The 24,345-nt window shown below is 43.5% G+C and overlaps 1 protein-coding gene and 1 long non-coding RNA gene across 2 annotated transcripts in view; one reads left to right on the top strand and one right to left on the bottom strand.

The window, feature by feature from the left end:
• LOC117328811 (myotubularin-related protein 8-like) overlaps positions 1 to 24,345 on the top strand; it is an 88,125-nt gene that overhangs the window by 11,720 nt on the left and 52,060 nt on the right. The gene's annotated exons all lie outside the window — the stretch shown is intronic.
• On the bottom strand, positions 7,844 to 8,697 carry LOC117328812. The gene is made up of 2 exons (XR_004533050.1): positions 8,573 to 8,697; positions 7,844 to 7,998 (listed from the first exon to the last, which is right to left on the bottom strand). It is a non-coding gene; the product is annotated as an uncharacterized LOC117328812 (long non-coding RNA).

Below are 24,345 nucleotides of genomic sequence, written 5' to 3'. Positions count from 1 at the left end.
TGATAGGACACTCTGCCTATACCTCTCTGATACCACACTCTGCCTACCTCTCTGTTATAACACTCTGCCTACCTCTCTGTTACGACACTGATACGGCACTCTGCCTACCTCTGTGTTACAACACTCTGCCTACCTCTCTGATACGACACTCTACCTACCTCTCTGATACGACACTCTGCCTACCTCTCTGATACGACACTCTGCCTACCTCTCTGATACGACACTCTGCCTACCTCTCTGATACGACACTCTGCCTACCTCTCTGATACAACACTCTGCCTACCTCTCTGATACGACACTCTGCCTACCTCTCTGTTACGACACTCTGCCTACCTCTCTGATACGACACTCTGCCTACCTCTCTGATACGACACTCTGACTAATTCTCTGATACGACAGTTTTCCTACCTCTCTGTTACAACACTCTGCCTACTTCTCTGATACGACACTCTGCTTACGCTTTGATACTACATCTTTTCAGTACATGTAACATTACAGTTATCTGGTCAGTAGTATTACATATATCTGGTCATTTACAGATTTCTGTATCTAGTCAGTAAAACTACAGATATCTGTATCTTGTCAGTAACACTACAGATATCTGTATCTTGTCAGTAACACTACAGATATCTGGTCAGTAGTATTACATATATCTGGTCATTAGCACTACAGATTTCTGTATCTAGTCAGTAAAACTACAGATATCTTTATCTTGTCAGTAACACTACAGATATCTGTATCTTGTCAGTAACACTACAGATATCTGGTCAGTTGTATTATAGATATCTGTATCTGGTCATTAGCACTACATATTTCTGTATCTAGTAAGTAACACTTCAGATATCTGTATCTTGTCTGTAACATACATTTATCTGTATCTGGTCAGTAACACTTCATTTATCTTGTCAGTGACACTACAGATATCTGGTCAGTAGCCTTACTGGTATCTGTTTAGCAACACCACAGACATCTATCTGGCCAGTAACACTACATATATCTGGTCAGTAATATAACAGATATCTAGTCAGTAACATTACAGATATCTGGTCAGTAACATTACAGATATGTGGTCAGTAACATTACAGATATCTGGTCAGTAATTTAACATTACAGATATCTGGTCAGTAACACTACAGATATCTGGTCAGTAACACTACAGATATCTGGTCAGTAATATTACAGATATCTGATCAGTAACACTACAGATATCTGGTCAGTAATATTACAGATATCTGGTCAGTAACATTACAGATATCTGGTCAGTAACATTACAGATATCTGGTCAGTAACACTACAGATATCTGGTCAGTAACACTACAGATATCTGGTCAGTAATATTACAGATATCTAGTCAGTAACATTACAGATATCTGGTCAGTAACATTACAGATATCTAGTCAGTAACATTACAGATATCTGGTCAGTAACACTACAGATATCTGGTCAGTAATATTACAGATATCTGATCAGTAACACTACAGATATCTGGTCAGTAATATTACAGATATCTGGTCAGTAACATTACAGATATCTGGTCAGTAACATTACAGATATCTGATCAGTAACACTACAGATATCTGGTCAGTAACACTACAGATATCTGGTCAGTAACATTACAGATATCTGGTCAGTAATATGTACTTGGTCAGTAACCCTACATACAGACATATCTGTTTGTATTCTTTATTATAAAGCTAGGAGATAATATAGTATGGGTTGTCTTTTCTCAGTGTCTACTGTAATGGTACACATTTATCTGACCAAGGTGCAGCCACGGGAGATTTCATTGATTTAAGAGTTGAAATTGGCCTTATAGAATGATGGACCAGATAGGTATCGATTTAGATGGTTTTCTCAGCATCACAGTCATGTTACATAATGTATAATGGGAGCGTATAGCATTTCTACAGAATATTACATCTCTACCACTATCATGGGGTTTGTTTCTTAATGTCAAATTGTGAAGCTGTATGCAGTATTGATGTAAAAATTAAATATTTGCATTGCTGCCAAAAGAAAAAAAGAAAATTGAATGAAATGTGATATTTGTGTAGATGATAACACTAAAAAAACTAATTGTGATAGTCTCACCTAGCAGTGTCACATAAACATCCGTACACAAGTACACACAGCAGGTGTCACATAAACATCCGTACACAAGTACACACAGCAGGTGTCACATAAACACACCTACTGTATCAATGTAAAAGGGAGATAACACCTGTATAAATGTAAAAGGGAGATAACACCTGTTTAAATGTAAAAGGGAGATAACACCTACTATATAAATGTAAAAGGGAGATAACACCTACTATATAAATGTAAAAGGGAGATAACACCCACTGTATAAATGTAAAAGGGAGATAACACCTACTATATAAATGTAAAAGGGAGATAACACCCACTGTAATAATGTAAAATGGAGATAACACCTCCTATATAAATGTAAAAGGGAGATAACACCCACTGTATAAATGTAAAAGGGAGATAACACCTACTATATAAATGTAAAAGGGAGATAACATCTACTGTATAAATGTAAAAGGGAGATAACACCTACTGTATAAATGTAAAAGGGAGATAACATCTACTGTATAAATGTAAAAGGGAGATAACATCTACTGTATAAATGTAAAAGGGAGATAACATCTACTGTATAAATGTAAAAGGGAGATAACATCTACTATATAAATGTAAAAGGGAGATAACACCTACTATATAAATGTAAAAGGGAGATAACACCTACTGTATAAATGTAAAAGGGAGATAACACCTACTATATAAATGTAAAAGGGAGATATATCTATGGTACATAATTAGCAGTATTGTAATTCACCCTGTTAGAAGTAGAATTAATTGTTCCTCCAATATACATAATGATCATGATGTTCAGGTAAGCTAATAGCATGTACATCTTTTAATATATGTTGCAATGTAACATCCTTACTAGGTGAGCTTAGCTTGTGTGATACATCATACTTAGCTTAAGATACTAAGTCAGTATGTTTTCATTGTGCCTTGGAAACAACTTTCTGACTTATTGATCTCCTTTGCCAAGAGAGCTTGCAGGTTCTTAACATACAGATGTACATCACACAACACAGGATTGATGTGAACATAACTGGAGGCTTGTCTAGAAGCAGCTTATAAGCTGACAGAAGCTTAAGGCTTCTTGTTGGTTAAAACCTGTAGTAATAATGGTGTCAATTAGAGGTCACTGTCACATTAAGGTCACAATAGATATGTCACATTAAGGTCACAATAGATATGTCACATTAAGGTCACAATAGATATGTCACATTAAGGTCATAATAGATATGTCACATTCTGGTCACATTAAACATGTCACATTATGGTCACAATATACATGTCACATTATGGTCACAATAAACATCTCACATAAAATAAAAAATCAGGTCAAAGTAAATATGTCACATTAAGGTCACAATAAACATGTCACTATTAAAATTTTTGTGAAAGTTTTGATTGTATGAAAAGACAACTTTAGAGAAACAGTATAGTTTGTAAACATTAAAGTAAATTATAGTCAATGACATTTGAATTGGCTGAAAGCAGTTCCTGAGATGGAGCCCCATAAAGTACAAAAATAAATAACTTGGATTTAAATGCATGGATACAAGGATAAAATTTGTCAAAATATTCAAACAAATTCTTCTGTGAAATTTAAAGGCTTAGAATAAAGATAGTTGGCTGTTTAAGGTTCCTGGGAAGTTTGAAAAAAGAAATGATCTTGGATTGTATTCAAGGTCACAGGGGTCAAATTTGTTAAAACACTCACAGGACATCTGATTAACTGAAAGGCAGTAAATCCTTATTGGTGCCATGTATGTCGAGTGATAATATATATAAGTGAACTTAGTGAAGTTGATTTGGAAGCTTGAATAGAAATATGTCCACTTTGGTACAATCAGGGTTATTTAATTTGATATTGTCGTGCAACCATCACATTATAATCTACATATATAGCTACCATCACCTTGGTTACAGCTCCATAATTTCTGATGCAGTTTTAAAAACAAAAGCAAAAACATAAAAACATACCGGTAGTTATGGCATATATTGTACATGTGTAATTTGTACATGCAGTAAGAAGTCTTAAAATTATCTCATTGATTATAAAAGATATTGTTAATTTTCTAAAAAGACCTGAGCATCAAAGTACAGTGAAATTCATTTTACATTCTTTACCAATCTATAAAAATTACATATTCATACAAAAATAAAATGATCACTTTTAGCCAAAGGCGAATGTCACTGTTATTATGATTACACAGCCGGTCTTTGCACAAGTCATGTAACTTGAGTTTACTTGGCCGCATATATGTGCGTATATACATTTGTCATATTATCTGCTGACAGGTTTCCCTATGACATGTTTTGTGATTAAATTCACTCTAAACTTCTCATAGTGCTTCCTTACAGAACTTGCTGACTGGGGATTATTTTTCAGGTGTGTTTGACAAGGACACTGAAACCACATCTGTATTTAACAAGAGAGGCTGTGTCAATACATTTTTAGTACAAATGTACTCATGTTACAGTTACTGAAGAACTGACTATTGATTAAGGTGTAAGAGGATGAAGTGTGTGAAGTGTGTGTGTGGGGTGGGGGGGGGGGGGGGGGGGGGGGGTGTCACAGCCCCTAGACATGATGGAAGTGTGTGTGTTGGGGGGAATCACAGCCCATAGACATGATGGAAGGGAGGATCACAGCCCATAGACATGATGGAAGGGGGAGGGGGATCACAGCCCATAGACATGATGGAAGGGGGAGGGGGATCACAGCCCATAGACATGATGGAAGGGGGGGGGGGGGATCACAGCCCATAGACATGATGGAAGGGGAGGGATCACAGCCCATAGACATGATGGAAGGGGGGGATCACAGCCCATAGACATGATGGAAGGGGGGGGGGTCACAGCCCATAGACATGATGGAAGGGGGGGGGGGGGGGATCACAGCCCATAGACATGATGGAAGGGGGGATCACAGCCCATAGACATGATGGAAGGGGGGGGGGGCACAGCCCATAGACATGATGGAAGGGGGGGATCACAGCCCATAGACATGATGGAAGGGGGGGGGGGGTCACAGCCCATAGACATGATGGAAGGGGGGGACTCAGCCCATAGACATGATGGAAGGCGGGGGGTCACAGCCCATAGACATGATGGAAGGGGGGGGGGTCACAGCCCATAGACATGATGGAAGGGGGGGGGGATCACAGCCCATAGACATGATGGAAGGGGGGGGGGTCACAGCCCATAGACATGATGGAAGGGGGGGATCACAGCCCATAGACATGATGGAAGGGGGGGGGGGTCACAGCCCATAGACATGATGGAAGGGGGGATCACAGCCCATAGACATGATGGAAGGGGGGGGGGTCACAACCCATAGACATGATGGAAGGGGGGGGGATCACAGCCCATAGACATGATGGAAGTGTGTGTGTTGGGGGGATCACAGCCCATAGACATGATGTATATAGGGGGGGAGGGGGAGGGGGATCACAGCCCATAGGACATGATAGAAGTTGGGGGTGGGGGCAAAATTGGTCCAAAGCATCCTTGGATGAAGGGGAAACAATTTTGTAAGAAACAGTTGGCCTGACCCCTCAGGGGGCTGATGAGTGGCAGGGCCCAATAGGGGAGATATGTAGCAATTAAAGTTCAAGGTCAAATTATATATCTTATTTTGTTATTACATTAATTATGAAACAAAGTTGGTCTGAACTAAACATTAAGTCATCTGACCAAAGATAAAGTTCACTTTGTCAAAGGTTAAGCTCAAATAATATAATTTTTCATTGAGGAATTTTTTGTTATGACATTTTGAAACTAAGTTGGTCAGAATCACACACTGTATCAACTTACCTAAGGTGAAGGTGCACTGTCATGGACAAACGACAACTGACAGGTCAAGGTCATTTGGTCAAAGTTCAAAGTCAACTGAGGAACATTTTATAATAATATCATAGAACATATTTTGTCAGAGTTAAATAAAGAGTCATCTGATCCAAGGTTATTTACACAACTGTCAAGGTCAAATTTTTTTTTATCTTTTCACTGATAAACATTTTGTGATGACATTTTGAAGCAAACTGGTCAGAATTAAACAGTCAACTGACCAAACCCCAAGGGCAAATTTCGAATATTTTGACTAATAAACATTTTTATAATGACATTACAAAGAAAAGAATGCTTGAAATCAATGACAATGCTTAATCAATGACTCAATTGACTAAAGTCAAGGTTAAAGGTCAAGGTCATTTTTCAAATTTTTCACTGATGAAAATTTTGTCATGACAGTATGAAGAAATTAAACAGGATATCAACTAACCAGAGATCAAGGTCACTGGATCAAAGTTCAAGGCCATTCAGGTTCTAAGGATCCCATCATCTCTACCAGTCAGATGTGTTGGTGTGTGTAGGTGGGGCCCATCAGTGGGAATCCCATCATATCTACCAGTCAGATGTGTTGGTGTGTGTAGGTGGGGCCCATCAGTGGGGATCCCATCATCTGTACCAGTCAAATGTGTGGGTGTGTGTAGATGGGGCCCATCAGTGGGGATCCCATCATTTCTACCAGTCAGATGTGTGGGTGTGTGTAGGTGGGGCCCATCAGTTGGGATCCCATCATTTCTACCAGTCGGATGTGTAGGTGTGTGTAGGTGGGGCCCATCAGTGGGGATCCCATGATCTGTACCAGCCAGATGTGTTGGTGTGTGTAGATGGGGCCCATCAGTGGGGATCCCATCATTTCTACCAGTCGGATGTGTGGGTGTGTGTAGGTGGGGCCCATCAGCGGGGATCCCATCATCTGTACCAGTAAGATGTGTGGGTGTGTATAGGTGGGGCCCATCAGTGGGGATCCCATCGTCTGTACCATTCAGATGTGTGGGTGTGTGTAGGTGGGGCCCATCAGTGGGGTCCCATGATCTGTACCAGTCAGATGTGTGGGTGTGTGTAGGTGGGGCCCATCAGTGGGGATCCCATCATCTGTACCAGTCAGATGTGTTGGTGTGTATAGGTGGGGCCCATCAGTGGGGATCCCATCATCTGTACCAGTAAGATGTGTGGGTGTGTATAGGTGGGGCCCATCAGTGGGGATCCCATCGTCTGTACCAGTAAGATATGTTGGTGTGTGTAGGTGGGGCCCATCAGTGGGGATCCCATCGTCTGTACCATTCAGATGTGTTGGTGTGTGTAGGTGGGGCCCATCCCAAACAGAAATGGCAAGCTTGCGATTCACTATTATTGCAAGCTTGCCGCAAGCTTAATCTGCGAGCTAGGAATTGGAACCTTGCAGCAAGCTAGTATTTGAAACCTCGCGGCAAGCTTGCGGCGAGCTAGTTTCTGCAAGCTTGCGGCGAGCTTGTTTCTGCAAGCTTGCGGCGAGCTAGTTTCTGCAAGCTTGGGGCGAGCTTGTTTCTGCAAGCTTGCGGCGAGCTTGTTTATGCAAGCTTGCGGCGAGCTAGTTTATGCAAGCTTGCGGTGAGCCACTTTATGCAAGCTTGCCGCAAGCTAAATAGTCTAGCTCTGAGGTAAAAATAAATTTAATGCAGCAAAAATAAAGCAAAAACATCAAATTAATGTAAAAGTCTGTATTTCTATCATTCAGAGCAGTACGGCATGCTGTTACAATAAACACCTTATAGATACAAACTTTATATACAAACATCTATATTTTATTCCATATTCTTTTAAACTAAATCATTAATGCACATGTGCACTTACATACATATGTAACAATACCTCAAAGGTTATTTAATTTCTAGTTCATGAATGTTTTTCTTATCATTGTTAATCTCTGTTGTCACTGCAATAATGGCTTATAGTTTTTGTTGGCATTCGGTAGAATATTCATCATATGTTGATAATACCAGTTCTTTTTTCAGTACAGTTACAATATCTTTTAACTCTTCCTGTCATTTCCGTCCACTTCAGAGCTCACTGTATCTTTTTGCATTTGTGCTACAAAAAAATAAAACAAAGCAATATTACATAGAATATTGATCAATTGATGTTATTCTTTGTAAGCCAAAACAACTATATTAGATATTTGAAGACATCTTTAAATGTCAACAACTAAATCTGGCTTAATTACAATTTTTCTAATGTGACCACTCTAGATATTTCATGATAGAGAATCAAATATGTGACCTTCCAAGTTTAGGCATATATATCACAAGTTGACTATCCATAGAGTAAAATTTTGTATGATGCCTAGATCTAGAAGTGCTGTCTTATAAACAGAAGCATGGTTAGCTTTATATACAGGTTTTATTGTCAGTTTGTCTTAAAACTATTTTTGTGCAATAATTGCAACATATCTAAAACACAAGAAATGAATGTAAAAATACATATTTTTCATATATAATGTTCAAAAGAAGTTTTTGTTTTTGTTAGATGTGCTAGTGTTATAGCTCTGTATTTTTTTCACCCCAAATTTCCAAAGATTATAGAATAATGTTTATTTTAGATCAGTAAATTATTCTTATATCAATTGAAACATTATCTGTATGTTATCATAAATCTCACCACTCACCATTTATTGTTGACCCTTGGAAATCTTCATCTGGATCACTTCACTGAGTCCATCTTCTGTTTGTTTATGTAACTTATTTACAGAACTTTAAACATGCAGATGTAGATAGGTTGCACATATCCTTACCATGTCCAGAGTTGATTCTATTTCCAGAAGTGATTGATAGGACAATTTATACTGATTCACAGAGATGCAAAATGTCCACATGCAGCCACAGGAAACTCAATTCAAAGTGGGGACCTTGTTTTACATTGGTCAATCTTAAGTTGGGGCACAGGAAAGGTTTTTCATTCATACAGACTTAATAAAAATGAAGATTTGTGAGTTCAACAGATGCTTTTTAAAATACTATAAAATTGCATTGAAGTTACTTTTACAATATTGTTTCATTTTATGTATTTACTACTGAACTAAATCATCAAATAAGTCACAATACAGTCAGTTAGAAATGAACCTTATACCCCAGGGTTGGCCCCATGGTGTCTGGAGTCTGACTGGCATGGACTTCCTGTACTCATCAGCTTGAATTGGTATCATATTACCTTGGTCAAGCTGGGCCAGTCTACTGATAACATATGCTCTCCTTTTGTTTGTTTACACATTGGTGTTGGAAAGGTTTTTGATAATAAGGCTTCAACATATATTTTGCTGAAATTTGCACTGATGGAAATTCAATTCACATAATTTGCAGGTTACCCTTAGAATGAATATCACTCCTAGTAACAACTGATTATACTAACAAAAATATATCATAATATATTCACTGATAACTTTAATAAAGAGGATTTTATAAATACATGTGTAAAATATATAAATGAAGCAATACTTTAAGCATTATTATAAATTGATTGCATATCTAAATTTGAAAAGATATGAATGCCATGATTATTATTAAAGTTTTACAAACATGAATTGCAATTTAAACAGTTATGATTGATTACTAAAATCATCATTCAATTTTGATTCAAAAAGAGGTGTTTTAACTCTGAAGAAACTCATATTCACCTTTAGATAATCTGATATGAAATACTCAAAGTTACAGATTTTGAAATAGAAAATCCATGCTGCTGTGACTTAGAAGATTTTCACATCTCACAAGTAACATATCAGAGTAGAAAAGTTTCTAAGTCCACAACATGCAGAATATTGTAAAGGACTGAAGGCTTGCAAGCTTGCAAAAAGAGAACCCTCCTGCAAGCTTGCAGAATGACTCGCAAGCTTGCAGAAGGGCTTGCAAGCTTGCAGATGAACTCGCAAGCTTGCAGAAGGACTCGCAAGCTTGCAACCATGATCTTGCGAGCTTGCAGAAGGACTTGCAAGCTTGCAGAAGGACTCGCAAGCTTGCAGAAGTACTCGCAAGCTTGCAGAAGGACTCGCAAGCTTGCAACCATGATCTTGCGAGCTTGCGGATTGCTTAAGTTTTAGGACCTGCCTGCCTGCAAGCTTGCGCAAGCTTCTTACTAGCTTGCATATAGCTTGCGAAGAGTAAAATAAGCTTGCCGCAAGCTTGCCGCAAGCTTACTGCAAGCAAGTATTTTTGTTTGGGATATCAGTGGGGATCCCATCATTTCTACCAGTCAGATGTGTGGGTGTGTGTAGGTGGGGCCCATCAGTGGGGATCCCATGATCTGTACTAGTATGATGTGTGGGTGTGTGTAGGTGGGGCCCATCAGTGGGGATCCCATCATCTGTACCAGTCAGATGTGTCAATATAATCACATGGTATGATACTTGATCACATCTGAGGCTGACATATTAATGTCTATTTGGCTAGAAAGTATCTGTTTGATCTGACTTTTCTTGATGATTGGGCTAGTTATCTTTGATCTTATTGTAGCAGACATTGATTGAGTAGAAGCTGAGGCATGCATGACTGAAGAACAACTGGTTACCCATTTTGCCATGAACATACAATTCTGTCTGATAACCGTGGTTACATCAGATATCCTATAGTGCTATGATAATAAAAAAATCAATTTGTTACAAAGCCATCTACAAATTCACTATGAAATTTCATGATCAGCTAGTTACATGAGGTATAATTGGTTGGAATTATTGCATTTTGTTTTCTATTAACTTCTGTTACTATCAACCCAAATTGTTACTATGGATATGGGGCGATCTTACTGGTTATGGATAGCGAGTACACAGTGTATTAGATAAAACTAGGAAGATGAAGAGCAGTTTAAAGTACATATTAGATGGGTATAATAATTGATTTTACACTGTACACTACATTATATGCTAACCAATTACAAGTTAACATTGAAATCTGATTGAAATCTGTCACCAGGAGATGAGGATTTCCGTCAATGTATGTGTGACTGAGCAATTCCAAGTACTGTATGTGTGGCTGTACAATTTACGGTAATGTATGTGTGACTGTACAATCATCCAGTAATGTCTGTGTTGCTGTACGATTCCCGGTAATGTATGTGTGGCTGTACAATCCCCGGTAATGTATGTGTGACTGTACAATCCCCGGTAATGTATGTGTTGCTGTATGATCCCTCGGTAATGTATGTGTGGCTGTACAATCCCCGGTAATGTATGTGTGTCTGTACAATCCTTGGTAATGTATGTGTGACTGCACTATTCCCGGTAATGTATGTGTGACTGTATGATCCCCAGTAATGTATGTGTGACTGTACAATCCCCGGTAATGTATGTATGGCTGTACAATCCCCGGTTATGTATGTGTGTCTGTACGATCCCCGGTTATGTATGTGGGTCTGTACGATCCCCGGTAATGTATGTGTGTCTGTACGATCCCCGGTAATGTATGTGTGTCTGTACGATCCCCGGTAATGTATGTGTGTCTGTACGATCCCCGGTAATGTATGTGTGTCTGTACGATCCCCGGTAATGTATGTGTGTCTGTATGATCCCCGGTAATGTATGTGTGGCTGTATGATCCCCGGTCAGTGTATGTGTGTCTGTACGATCCCCGGTCAATGTATGTGTGTCTGTACGATCCCCGGTTATGTATGTGTGGCTGTATGATCCCCGGTCAGTGTATGTGTGTCTGTACGATCCCCGGTCAATGTATGTGTGTCTGTACGATCCCCGGTTATGTATGTGTGGCTGTACAATTCATGGTAATGTATGTGTGACTGCACTATTCCCGGTCAATGTATGTGTGTCTGTACGATCCCCGGTAATGTATGTGTGTCTGTACGATCATCCAGTAATGTATGTGTGGCTGTACAATCCCCGGTAATGGATGTGTGTCTGTACGATCCCCGGTAATGTATGTGTTGCAGTACGATTCCCGGTAATGTATGTGTGACTGTACGATCCTCGGTAATGTATGTGTGGCTGTACAATCATCCAGTAATGTATGTGTTGCTGTACGACCCCCGGTAATGTATGTGTTGCAGTACGATCCCCGGTTATGTATGTGTGGCTGAACAATTCAGGATAATGTATGTTTGGCTGTACGATCCCCGGTAATGTATGTGTGTCTGTACGATCCTCGGTACTGTATGGGTGGCTGTACAATCCCCGGTAATGTATGTGTGACTGTATGATCCCCGGGAATGTATGTGTGTCTGTACGATCCCCGGTTATGTATGTGTGTCTGTATGATCCCCGGTCAATGTATGTGTGTCTGTACGATCCCCGGTTATGTATGTGTGTCTGTACGATTCCCGGTAATGTATGTGTGGCTGAACGATCCCCGGTAATGTATGTGTGGCTGTACGATCCCCGGTTATGTATGTGTGTCTGTACGATTCCCGGTAATGTATGTGTGGCTGAACGATCCCCGGTAATGTATGTGTGGCTGTATGCTCCCCGGTAATGTATGTGTGGCTGAACAATTCACGATAATGTATGTGTGACTGTACAATCCCCGGTAATGTATGTGTGACTGTACGATCCCCGGTACTGTAAGTGTGTCTGTACGATCCCCGGTACTGTATGTGTGACTGTACGATCCTCGGTACTGTATGTGTGACTGTACAATCCCCGGTAATGTGTGTGTGTCTGTACGATCCTTGGTACTGTATGGGTGGCTGTACAATCCCCGGTAATGTATGTGTGTCTGTACGATCCCTGGTAATGTATGTGTGTCTGTACGATCAGCGGTACTGTATGTGTGGCTGTATGATCCCCGGTTATGTATGTGTGTCTGTACGCTCCCCGGTAATGTATGTGTGGCTGTACGATCTCTGGAAATGTATGTGTTGCTGTACGATCAGCGGTACTGTATGTGTGGCTGTCGATCCCCGGTTATGTATGTGTGGCTGTACAATCCCCGGTTATGTATGTGTGGCTGTACAATCCCGGTAAATGTATGTGTGGCTGTACGATCCCCGGTTATGTATGTGTGGCTGTACGATCCCCGGTTATGTATGTGTGTCTGTACGATCCCTGGTAATGTATGTGTGGCTGTACGATCCCCGGTAATGTATGTATTGCTGTACGATCCTCGGTAATGTATGTGTGTCTGTACGATCCCCGGTAATGTATGTGTGGCTGAACGATCCCCGGTAATGTATGTGTGTCTGTACGATCCCTGGTAATGTATGTGTTGCTGTACGATCCTCGGTAATGTATGTGTGTCTGTACGATCCCCGGTAATGTATGTGTGTCTGTACGATCCCGGTTATGTATGTGTTGCTGTACGATCCCCGGTAATGTATGTGTTGCTGTACGATCCCCGGTAATGTATGTGTGTCTGTACGATCCTCGGTAATGTATGTGTGTCTGTACGATCCCCGGTAATGTATGTGTTGCTGTACGATCCCCGGTAATGTATGTGTGGCTGTACAATTACCGGTAATGTATGTGTTGCTGTATGATCCCCGGTACTGTATGTGTGGCTGTACGATCCCCGGTAATGTATATATGTGTGGCTGTACAATTCCTGGCACTGCATGTGTGATGTACTGTACAATTCCCGTTAATGTATGTGTGGCTGTACGATCCCCGGTAATGTATGTGTTGCTTTACGATCCATGGTAATGTATGTGTGACTGTACGATGCCCGGTGCACTGTATGTGTGCATATACGATCACTGGGACTGTACATGTGTACATGTACAATTTGTGGCTCTGTGAGCCTGTATGTGAACTAATTCTTGGAGTTTTACTGTACATACCATACTAAGCACACCTCTCCTCATAACCTTACTATTTTTTTTAAGTTGAGTAAGTAAAGGAAGTTATAAAGTAATTCTACAGCTGTGAAGACATTAATAAAACCAGAAAAATACTAACGAAGGAAAAGTATGGTTGTACTTGCTACTGGGAAGCAGAATCCAAAATAGGTTAATATTGGTCATATTAATTTGTGCTATAAAGGATGATATTTTGTCAGGATTGCTGACATATATATATGATAGGTGAGAGATACACGCCTATGTTAAAGTTTTTAAATGTTTGATATAAAGCTTGATAAAAAGGAAGAAGGGTACTTACCATTATCTATGGTGGGTTCATTTGTCAGTATGTGATTATAAAACTGATATTTCATGTCTTTCCCCTAGAAGACTGTCTTTGTAATGTAATCAGATCAGGACTCATTTTGTTATATAATTACAAATGGTTCTAATGTTGTGATGGTACCCAGCATTGATGTCAGTTAATGTTGGTTGATAATGTACTGAACATTGGAAATTGATGTCTTTTACCAAACAACCTGCTATAATCTTCTGTTTCCATGGTGAAATCAAGTGCCTGATGTTTCACTAGAAATGGAGAGAAGCATTTTACATATAAATTCACTGAGAAAAGAAGGAAAGTCTTAGAGTTGACTTTGTGGAGGAGGGATGCACCAGGGGAAGTAACTGGAGATGTTTTATATATATTAAGGATATGATGTGTATCAGTTCCGCGTACACTGTCATCAGAATAGTTTACAATATAAAATATCACCGAGCATGTGTGGATGTCCTCGTATTGTTTACCCTTCTTAGTTATAATTCATACTACATCGTTCTTTTCCCTGTCTTCCTTAATTAAGTGTAATTATCGTCGTCTTCCCTGTCCATCCTCACATCGTCCTTTTCTCTGTCTTCCTTAAATAAGTGTTATCTTCCTCTTTCCCGTCCATCCTCACATCGTCCTTTTCTCTGTCTTCCTCTAGTGTTATCGTCGTCTTCCCCGTCCATCGTCACATCATCCTTTTTCCTGTCCTCACTGTCCTTCTCTGCCATCTCCTCCTTGACTCGGGTTGAGTAGGAGGGGGATATTGACTGTTTCTCTGCCATCTCCTCCTTGACTTGGGGTGGGTAGGAGGGGGATGTTGACTGTTTCTCTGACATCTCCTCCTTGACTTGGGGTGGGTAGGAGGGGGATGTTGACTGTTTCTCTGCCATCTCCTCCTTGACTTGGGGTGGGTAGGAGGGGGATGTTGACTGTTTCTCTGCCATCTCCTCCTTGACTTGGGGTGGGTAGGAGGGGGATATTGACTGTTTCTCTGCCATCTCCTCCTTGACTTGGGGTGGGTAGGAGGGGGATGTTGACTGTTTCTCTGCCATCTCCTCCTTTACTTGGGGTGGGTAGGAGGGGGATGTTGACTGTTTCTCTACCTTGACTTGGTGTGGGTAGGAGGGGGTTGTTGACTGTTTCTCTACCTTGACTTGGGGTGGGTAGGAGGGGGATGTTGACTGTTTCTCTGCCTTGACTTGGGGTGGGTAGGAGGGGGATGTTGACTGTTTCTCTGCCATCTCCTCCTTGACTTTGGGTGGGTAGGAGGGAGATGTTGACTGTTTCTCTGCCATCTCCTCCTTGACTTGGGGTGGGTAGGAGGGGGTTGTTGACTGTTTCTCTGCCATCTCCTCCTTGACTTGGGGTGGGTAGGAGGGGGATATTGACTGTTTCTCTGACATCTCCTCCTTGACTTGGGGTGGGTAGGAGGGAGATGTTGACTGTTTCTCTGCCATCTCCTCCTTGACTTGGGGTGGGTAGGAGGGGGTTGTTGACTGTTTCTCTGCCATCTCCTCCTTGACTTGGGGTGGGTAGGAGGGGGATGTTGACTGTTTCTCTGCCATCTCCTCCTTGACTTGGGGTGGGTAGGAAGGGGATGTTGACTGTTTCTCTGACATCTCCTCCTTGACTTGGGGTGGGTAGGAGAGGGATGTTGACTGTTTCTCCTCCTTGACTTGGGGTGGGTAGGAGGGGGATATTGACTGTTTCTCTGCCATCTCCTCCTTGACTTGGGGTGGGTAGGAGGGGGATATTGACTGTTTCTCTGACATCTCCTCCTTGACTTGGGGTGGGTAGGAGGGGGGGAGTTGACTGTTTCTCTGCCATCTCCTCCTTGACTTGGGGTGGGTAGGAGGGGGATGTTGACTGTTTCTCTGCCATCTCCTCCTTGACTTGGGGTGGGTAGGAGGGGGATATTGACTGTTTCTCTGCCATCTCCTCCTTGACTTGGGGTGGGTAGGAGGGGATGTTGACTGTTTCTCTGCCATCTCCTCCTTGACTTGGGGTGGGTAGGAGGGGATGTTATCTGTTTCTCTGCCATCTCCTCCTTGACTTTGGGTGGGTAGGAGGGGGATATTGACTGTTTCTCTGACATCTCCTCCTTGACTTGGGGTGGGTAGGAGGGGGATATTGACTGTTTCTCTGCCATCTCCTCCTTGACTTGGGGTGGGTAGGCGGGGGATGTTGACTGTTTCTCTGCCTTGACTTGGGGTGGGTAGGAGGGGGATATTGACTGTTTCTCTACCTTGACTTGGGGTGGGTAGGAGGGGGATGTTGACTGTTTCTCTGCCATCTCCTCCTTGACTTGGGGTGGGTAGGAGGGGGATGTTGACTGTTTCTCTGTCATCTCCTCCTTGACTTGGGGTGGGTAGGAGGGGGATGTTGACTGTTTCTCTGCCATCTCCTCCTTGACTTGGGGTGGGTAGGAGGGGGATATTGACTGTTTCTCTGCCATCTCCTCCTTGACTTGGGGTGGGTAGGAGGGCGTTGTTGACTGTTTCTCTGCCTTGACTTGGGGTGGGTAGGAGGGGGATGTTGACTGTTTCTCTCCCATCTCCTCCTTGACTTGGGGTGGGTATGAGGGGGATGTTGACTGTTTCTCTGACATCTCCTCCTTGACTTGGGGTGGGTAGGAGGGGGATATTGACTGTTTCTCTGCCATCTCCTCCTTGACTTGGGGTGGGTAGGAGGGGGATGTTGACTGTTTCTCTGCCATCTCCTCCTTGACTCGGGGTGGGTAGGAGGGGGATGTTGACTGTTTCTCTGCCATCTCCTCCTTGACTTGGGGTGGGTAGGAGGGGGTTGTTGACTGTTTCTCTGCCATCTCCTCCTTGACTTGGGGTGGGTAGGAGGGGGGTGTTGACTGTTTCTCTGCCATCTCCTCCTTGACTTGGGGTGGGTAGGAGAGGGATGTTGACTGTTTCTCTGCCATCTCCTCCTTGACTTGGGGTGGTTGGGAGGGAGATGTTGACTGTTTCTCTGCCATCTCCTCCTTGACTCAGGGTGGGTAGGAGGGGGATGTTGACTGTTTCTCCTCCTTGACTTGGGGTGGGTAGGAGGGGGATATTGACTGTTTCTCTGCCATCTCCTCCTTGACTTGGGGTGGGTAGGAGGGGGATGTTGACTGTTTCTCTGCCATCTCCTCCTTGACTTGGGGTGGGTAGGAGGGGGATGTTGACTGTTTCTCTGCCATCTCCTCCTTGACTTGGGGTGGGTAGGAGGGGGATGTTGACTGTTTCTCTGCCATCTCCTCCTTGACTTGGGGTGGTTGGGAGGGAGATGTTGACTGTTTCTCTGCCTTGACTTGGGGTGGGTAGGAGGGGGGTGTTGACTGTTTCTCTGCCATCTCCTCCTTGACTTGGGGTGGGTAGGAGGGGGGTGTTGACTGTTTCTCTGCCATCTCCTCCTTGACTTGGGGTGGGTAGGAGGGGGATGTTGACTGTTTCTCTGCCATCTCCTCCTTGACTTGGGGTGGGTAGGAGAGGGATGTTGACTGTTTCTCTGCCATCTCCTCCTTGACTTGGGGTGGGTAGGAGGGGGATGTTGACTGTTTCTCTGCCATCTCCTCCTTGACTTGGGGTGGGTAGGAGGGGGATGTTGACTGTTTCTCTGCCATCTCCTCCTTGACTTCGGGTGGGTATGAGGGGGATGTTGACTGTTTCTCTGACATCTCCTCCTTGACTTGGGGTGGGTAGGAGAGGGATGTTGACTGTTTCTCTGCCATTTCCTCCTTGACTTGGGGTGGGTAGGAGGGGGGTGTTGACTGTTTCTCTGCCATCTCCTTGACTTGGGGTGGGTAGGAGAGGGATGTTGACTGTTTCTCTGCCTTGACTCGGGGTGGGTAGGAGGGGGATGCTGACTGTTTCTCTGCCATCTCCTTCTTGACTTGGGTTTGGTAGGAGGGGGATGTTGATTGTTTCTCTGCCATCTCCTCCTTGACTTGGGGTGGGTAGGAGGGGGATATTGACTGTTTCTCTGCCTTGACTTGGGGTGGGTAGGAGGGGGATGTTGACTGTTTCTCTGCCATCTCCTCCTTGACCTGGGGTGGGTAGGAGGGGGATGTTGACTGTTTCTCTGCCATCTCCTCCTTGACTTGGGGTGGGTAGGAGGGGGATGTTGACTGTTTCTCTGCCATCTCCTCCTTGACTTGGGGTGGGTAGGAGGGGGATGTTGACTGTTTCTCTGCCATCTCCTCCTTGACTCAGGGTGGGTAGGAGGGGGATGTTGACTGTTTCTCTGCCATCTCCTCCTTGACTTGGGGTGGATAGGAGGGGGATGTTGACTGTTTCTCTGCCTTGACTTGGGGTGGGTAGGAGGGAGATGTTTACTGTTTGTCTGCCATCTCCTCCTTGACTTGGGGTTGGTAGGAGGGAGATGTTTACTGTTTCTCTGCCATCTCCTCCTTGACTTGGGGTGGGTAGGAGGGGGATATTGACTGTTTCTCTGACATCTCCTCCTTGACTTGGGGTGGTTGGGAGGGGGATGTTGACTGTTTCTCTGCCTTGACTTGGGGTGGGTAGGAGGGGGGTGTTGACTGTTTCTCTGCCATTTCCTCCTTGACTTGGGGTGGTTGGGAGGGAGATGTTGACTGTTTCTCCTCCTTGACTTGGGGTGGGTAGGAGGGGGATGTTGACTGTTTCTCTGACATCTCCTCCTTGACTTGGGGTGGGTAGGAGGGGGATGTTGACTGTTTCTCTGCCATCTCCTCCTTGACTTGGGATGGGTAGGAGAGGGATATTGACTGTTTCTCCTCCTTGACTTGGGGTGGGTAGGAGGGAGATGTTGACTGTTTCTCTGCCATCTCCTCGTTGACTTGGGGTGGGTAGGAGGGGATGTTGACTGTTTCTCTGACATCTCCTCCTTGACTTGGGGTGGGTAGGAGGGGGATGTTGACTGTTTCTCTACCTTGACTTGGGGTGGGTAGGAGGGAGATGTTGACTGTTTCTCTGCCATCTCCTCCTTGACTTGGGGTGGGTAGGAGGGGGGTGTTGACTGTTTCTCTGCCATCTCCTCCTTGACTTGGGGTGGGTAGGAGGGGGGTGTTGACTGTTTCTCTGCCATCTCCTCCTTGACTTGGGGTGGGTAGGAGAGGGATGTTGACTGTTTCTCTGCCATCTCCTCCTTGACTTGGGGTGGGTAGGAGGGGGGTGTTGACTGTTTCTCTGCCATCTCCTCCTTGACTTGGGGTGGGTAGGAGAGGGATGTTGACTGTTTCTCTGCCATCTCCTCCTTGACTTGGGGTGGGTAGGAGAGGGATGTTGACTGTTTCTCTGACATCTCCTCCTTGACTTGGGGTGGGTAGGAGGGGGATGTTGACTGTTTCTCTGCCATCTCCTCCTTGACTTGGGGAGGGTAGGAGGGAGATGTTGACTGTTTCTCTGCCATCTCCTCCTTGACTTGGGGTGGGTAGGAGGGGGATGTTGACTGTTTCTCTGCCATCTCCTCCTTGACTTGGGGTGGGTAGGAGGGGAATATTGACTGTTTCTCTGACATCTCCTCCTTGACTTGGGTTGAGTAGGAGGGGGATGTTACTGTATACTAGGTGTCACTGTTAGCCATGTCTGGTCAATGTGTTTTATGTTAACTTGGTAGATTGGACATGAAGATTGTGTGATGTGGTAGAAATCATGGGGGAGCTAGATATTGTACAGAATGTTCACAAAATGGATCAATATCCATTAAACAAATGAAGCACTTTAATTTGTTGGATTGTGATGTCGCAGCAAATACATCTCTATTTACAGAGGGACAATAAGGTAGTATGGGATCCAGTCTAATTGTATTGTCATACTGACACAGCACCAGACTGTTACACGGCTGGTGTATGTTCACTTGATCTGGCCCTGACTTACCTATAGGTTATCTGATCATCAGGTAGCAACCCTAGTACAATCCAATAGTTACATGTGTGGGATTTGAATAAAGTTTTATACCGCTTTCTTTACAAATCTTGTTCAGAGTTATTAGATCATAAAAATGGATGATAGTGTTGCCTTTGTGATTATGCCATCAATCTTTGATGCATGGTTTATTGTGATGAACCAATTTAGTCCCCATGTGGTCTATATAACTAATGAATGGTTTGTTGTGATGAACCAGTTAAGTCCCCATGTGGTCTATATAACTGATGAATGGTTTGTTGTGATGAACCAGTTTAGTCCCCATGTGGTCTATGTAACTGATGAATGGTTTGTTGTAGTCCCCATGTGGTCTATATAACTGATGAATGGTTTGTTGTGATGAACCAGTTTAGTCCCCATGTGGTCTATATAACTGATGAATGGTTTGTTGTAGTCCCCATGTGGTCTATATAACTGATGAATGGTTTGTTGTGATGAACCAGTTTAGTCCCCATGTGGTCTATATAACTGATGAATGGTTTGTTGTGATGAAACAGTTTAGTCCCCATGTGGTCTATATAACTGATGAATGGTTTGTTGTGATGAACCAGTTTAGTCCCCATGTGGTCTATATAACTGATGAATGGTTTGTTGTGATGAACCAGTTTAGTCCCCATGTGGTCTATATAACTGATGAATGGTTTGTTGTGATGAACCAGTTTAGTCTATAGACGACTGTCTTGTGGGCCCTCTGTGTGTCTGTATCAGTGTCTATAGACGACTGTCTTGTGGGCCCTCTGTGTGTCTGTATCAGTGTCTATAGTGATATCTATAGACGACTGTGTTGTGGGCCCTCTGTGTGTCTGTATCAGTGTCTATAGACAACTGTCTTGTGGGCCCTCTGTGTGTCTGTATCAGTGTCTATAGTGATGTCTATAGACGACTGTCTTGTGGGCCCTCTGGGTGTCTGTATCAGTGTCTATAGACGACTGTCTTGTGGGCCCTCTCTGTGTCTGTATCAGTGTCTATAGCGATGTCTATAGACGACTGTCTTGTGGGCTGTCTGTGTGTCTGTATCGGTGTCTATAGCGATGTCTATAGACGACTGTCTTGTGGGCCCTCTGTGTGTCTGTATCAGTGTCTGTATCATTGTCTATAGACGACTGTCTTGTGGGCCCTCTGTGTGTCTGTATCAGTGTCTGTATCAGTGTCTATAGACGACTGTCTTGTGGGCCCTCTGTATGTCTGTATCAGTGTCTATAGATGACTGTCTTGTGGGCCCTCTGTGTGTCTGTATTGGTGTCTATAGTGATGTCTACAGACGACTGTCTTGTGGGCCCTCTGTATGTCTGTATCAGTGTCTATATTCTATAGACGACTGTCTTGTGGGCCCTCTGTATGTCTGTATCAGTGTCTATAGATGACTGTCTTGTGGGCCCTCTGTGTGTCTGTATCATTGTCTATAGATGACTGTCTTGTGGGCCCTCTGTGTGTCTGTATCATTGTCTATAGCGATGTCTACAGACGACTGTCTTGTGGGCCCTCTGTGTGTCTGTATCAGTGTCTGTATCATTGTCTATAGACGACTGTCTTGTGGGCCCTCTGTGTGTCTGTATCAGTGTCTGTATCAGTGTCTATAGAGGACTGTCTTGTGGGCCCTCTGTATGTCTGTATCAGTGTCTATAGAGGACTGTCTTGTGGGCCCTCTGTGTGTCTGTATCAGTGTCTATAGACGACTGTCTTGTGGGCCCTCTGTGTGTCTGTATCAGTGTCTATAGATGACTGTCTTGTGGGCCCTCTGTGTGTCTGTATCAGTGTCTATAGCGATGTCTATAGACGACTGTCTTGTGGGCCCTCTGTGTGTCTGTATCAGTGTCTATAGACGACTGTCTTGTGGGCCCTCTGTGTGTCTGTATCAGTGTCTATAGACGACTGTCTTGTGGGCCCTCTGTGTGTCTGTATCAGTGTCTATAGTGATGTCTATAGACGACTGTCTTGTGGGCCCTCTGGGTGTCTGTATTGGTGTCTATAGTGATATCTATAGACGACTGTCTTGTGGGCCCTCTGTGTGTCTGTATCAGTGTCTATAGACGACTGTCTTGTGGGCCCTCTGTGTGTCTGTATCAGTGTCTATAGCGATGTCTATAGACGACTGTCTTGTGGGCCCTCTGTGTGTCTGTATCAGTGTCTATAGACGACTGTCTTGTGGGCCCTCTGTGTGTCTGTATCAGTGTCTATAGACGACTATCTTGTGGGCCCCATGTCTGTTTGTATCAGTGTCTATAGACGACTGTCTTGTGGGCCCTCTGTGTGTCTGTATCAGTGTCTATAGTGATGTCTATAGACGACTGTCTTGTGGGCCCTCTGGGTGTCTGTATCAGTGTCTATAGCGATGTCTATAGACGACTGTCTTGTGGGCCCTCTGTATGTCTGTATCAGTGTGACTATAGCGATGTCTATAGACGACTGTCTTGTGGACCCTCTGTGTGTCTGTATCAGTGTCTATAGACGACTGTCTTGTGGGCCCTCTGTGTGTCTGTATCAGTGTCTATAGACGACTGTCTTGTGGGCCCTCTGTGTGTCTGTATCAGTGTCTATAGACGACTGTCTTGTGGGCCCTCTGTATGTCTGTATCAGTGTTTATAGCGATGTCTATAGACGACTGTCTTGTGGACCCTCTGTGTGTCTGTATCAGTGTCTATAGACGACTGTCTTGTGGGCCCTCTGTATGTCTGTATCAGTGTCTATAGCGATGTCTATAGACGACTGTCTTGTGGGCCCTCTGTATGTCTGTATCAGTGTCTATAGCGATGTCTATAGACGACTGTCTTGTGGGCCCTCTGTGTGTCTGTATCAGTGTCTATAGCGATGTCTATAGACGACTGTCTTGTGGGCCCTCTGTATGTCTGTATCAGTGTGACTATAGCGATGTCTATAGACGACTGTCTTGTGGGCCCTCTGTATGTCTGTATCAGTGTGACTATAGCGATGTCTATAGACGACTGTCTTGTGGGCCCTCTGTATGTCTGTATCAGTGTGACTATAGCGATGTCTATAGACGACTGTCTTGTGGGCCCTCTGTATGTCTTTATCAGTGTCTATAGCGATGTCTATAGACGACTGTCTTGTGGGCCCTCTGTGTGTCTGGATCAGTGTCTATAGACGACTGTCTTGTGGGCCCTATGTATGTCTGTATCAGTGTCTATAGACGACTGTCTTGTGGGCCCTCTGTGTGTCTGTATCAGTGTCTATAGACGACTGTCTTGTGGGCCCTCTGTATGTCTGTATCAGTGTCTATAGACGACTGTCTTGTGGGCCCTCTGTATGTCTGTATCAGTGTCTATAGCGATGTCTATAGACGACTGTCTTGTGGGCCCTCTGTGTGTCTGTATCAGTGTCTATAGCGATGTCTATAGACGACTGTCTTGTGGGCCCTCTGTATGTCTGTATCAGTGTGACTATAGCGATGTCTATAGACGACTGTCTTGTGGGCCCTCTGTGTGTCTGTATCAGTGTCTATAGACGACTGTCTTGTGGGCCCTATGTATGTCTGTATCAGTGTCTATAGACGACTGTCTTGTGGGCCCTCTGTGTGTCTGTATCAGTGTCTATAGACGACTGTCTTGTGGGCCCTCTGTGTGTCTGTATCAGTGTCTATAGCGATGTCTATAGACGACTGTCTTGTGGGCCCTCTGTGTGTCTGTATCTGTGTCTATAGACGACTGTCTTGTGGGCCCTCTAGATCTGTGTGTCTGTATCATTGTCTATAGCGATGTCTATAGACGACTGTCTTGTGGGCCCTCTGTGTGTCCCCTTTAAGCTGTACGTTTTCCATTCTTCTTGCTTCTCCACTATTATTAAGTGTCTCTAAGATCTATTTTTTTTTTATCTGAGATTGATGACAACCTTCATGTTAACATTGATCTGCAATATTTCTGATTTGTTCATGAGTTTCCTTCCTGGAAGTAACCATGGATGAATGATTTGATGGATGAATGTATATTGATGTTGTGTAGTCATGTGTAAACTCAGATAGTAGGGATAGATTGAGTGTGGGACAAATCACTGATGTCGGACTACATCTCTATCACTCATGATGACCAATCAACATCTATGATACATTTGTGATATTGTATGCCTTTTTTTAAATCAGACCCACAAATGTATCTGACATTCACAAGCTTACCGGTGATTTAGTGAATAACATGAGAAACATTTCTGTAGCTGTTATATAACACAAGGATAAGCTGTTTGAGCTTTCAGTTGATGATACTAGTGATATTTATAGTTCAAGGAACAATTCTCGAAAACCTACCCTCAGTATTGTTACAGTAGTCTTTCAGCAATATTTCAGCATGGATGATCAGCAGTACTGCTATGGTTGGCAACGTGATAATGTTACATGTTGGATTCAATAAGATTTCTTTTTGCTCACAACCAAGTAAAATCAATGGGTAGCGTGGGGATCTGGCAATCAATAGAGAAAACCACGAAACAATC

This window comes from Pecten maximus, chromosome 6, assembly GCF_902652985.1.
Source record: "Pecten maximus chromosome 6, xPecMax1.1, whole genome shotgun sequence".
NCBI lineage: Eukaryota > Metazoa > Mollusca > Bivalvia > Pectinida > Pectinidae > Pecten > Pecten maximus.
Note: the sequence above shows the minus strand (reverse complement) of the source record. Positions and strands in the feature narration are given on the sequence as shown.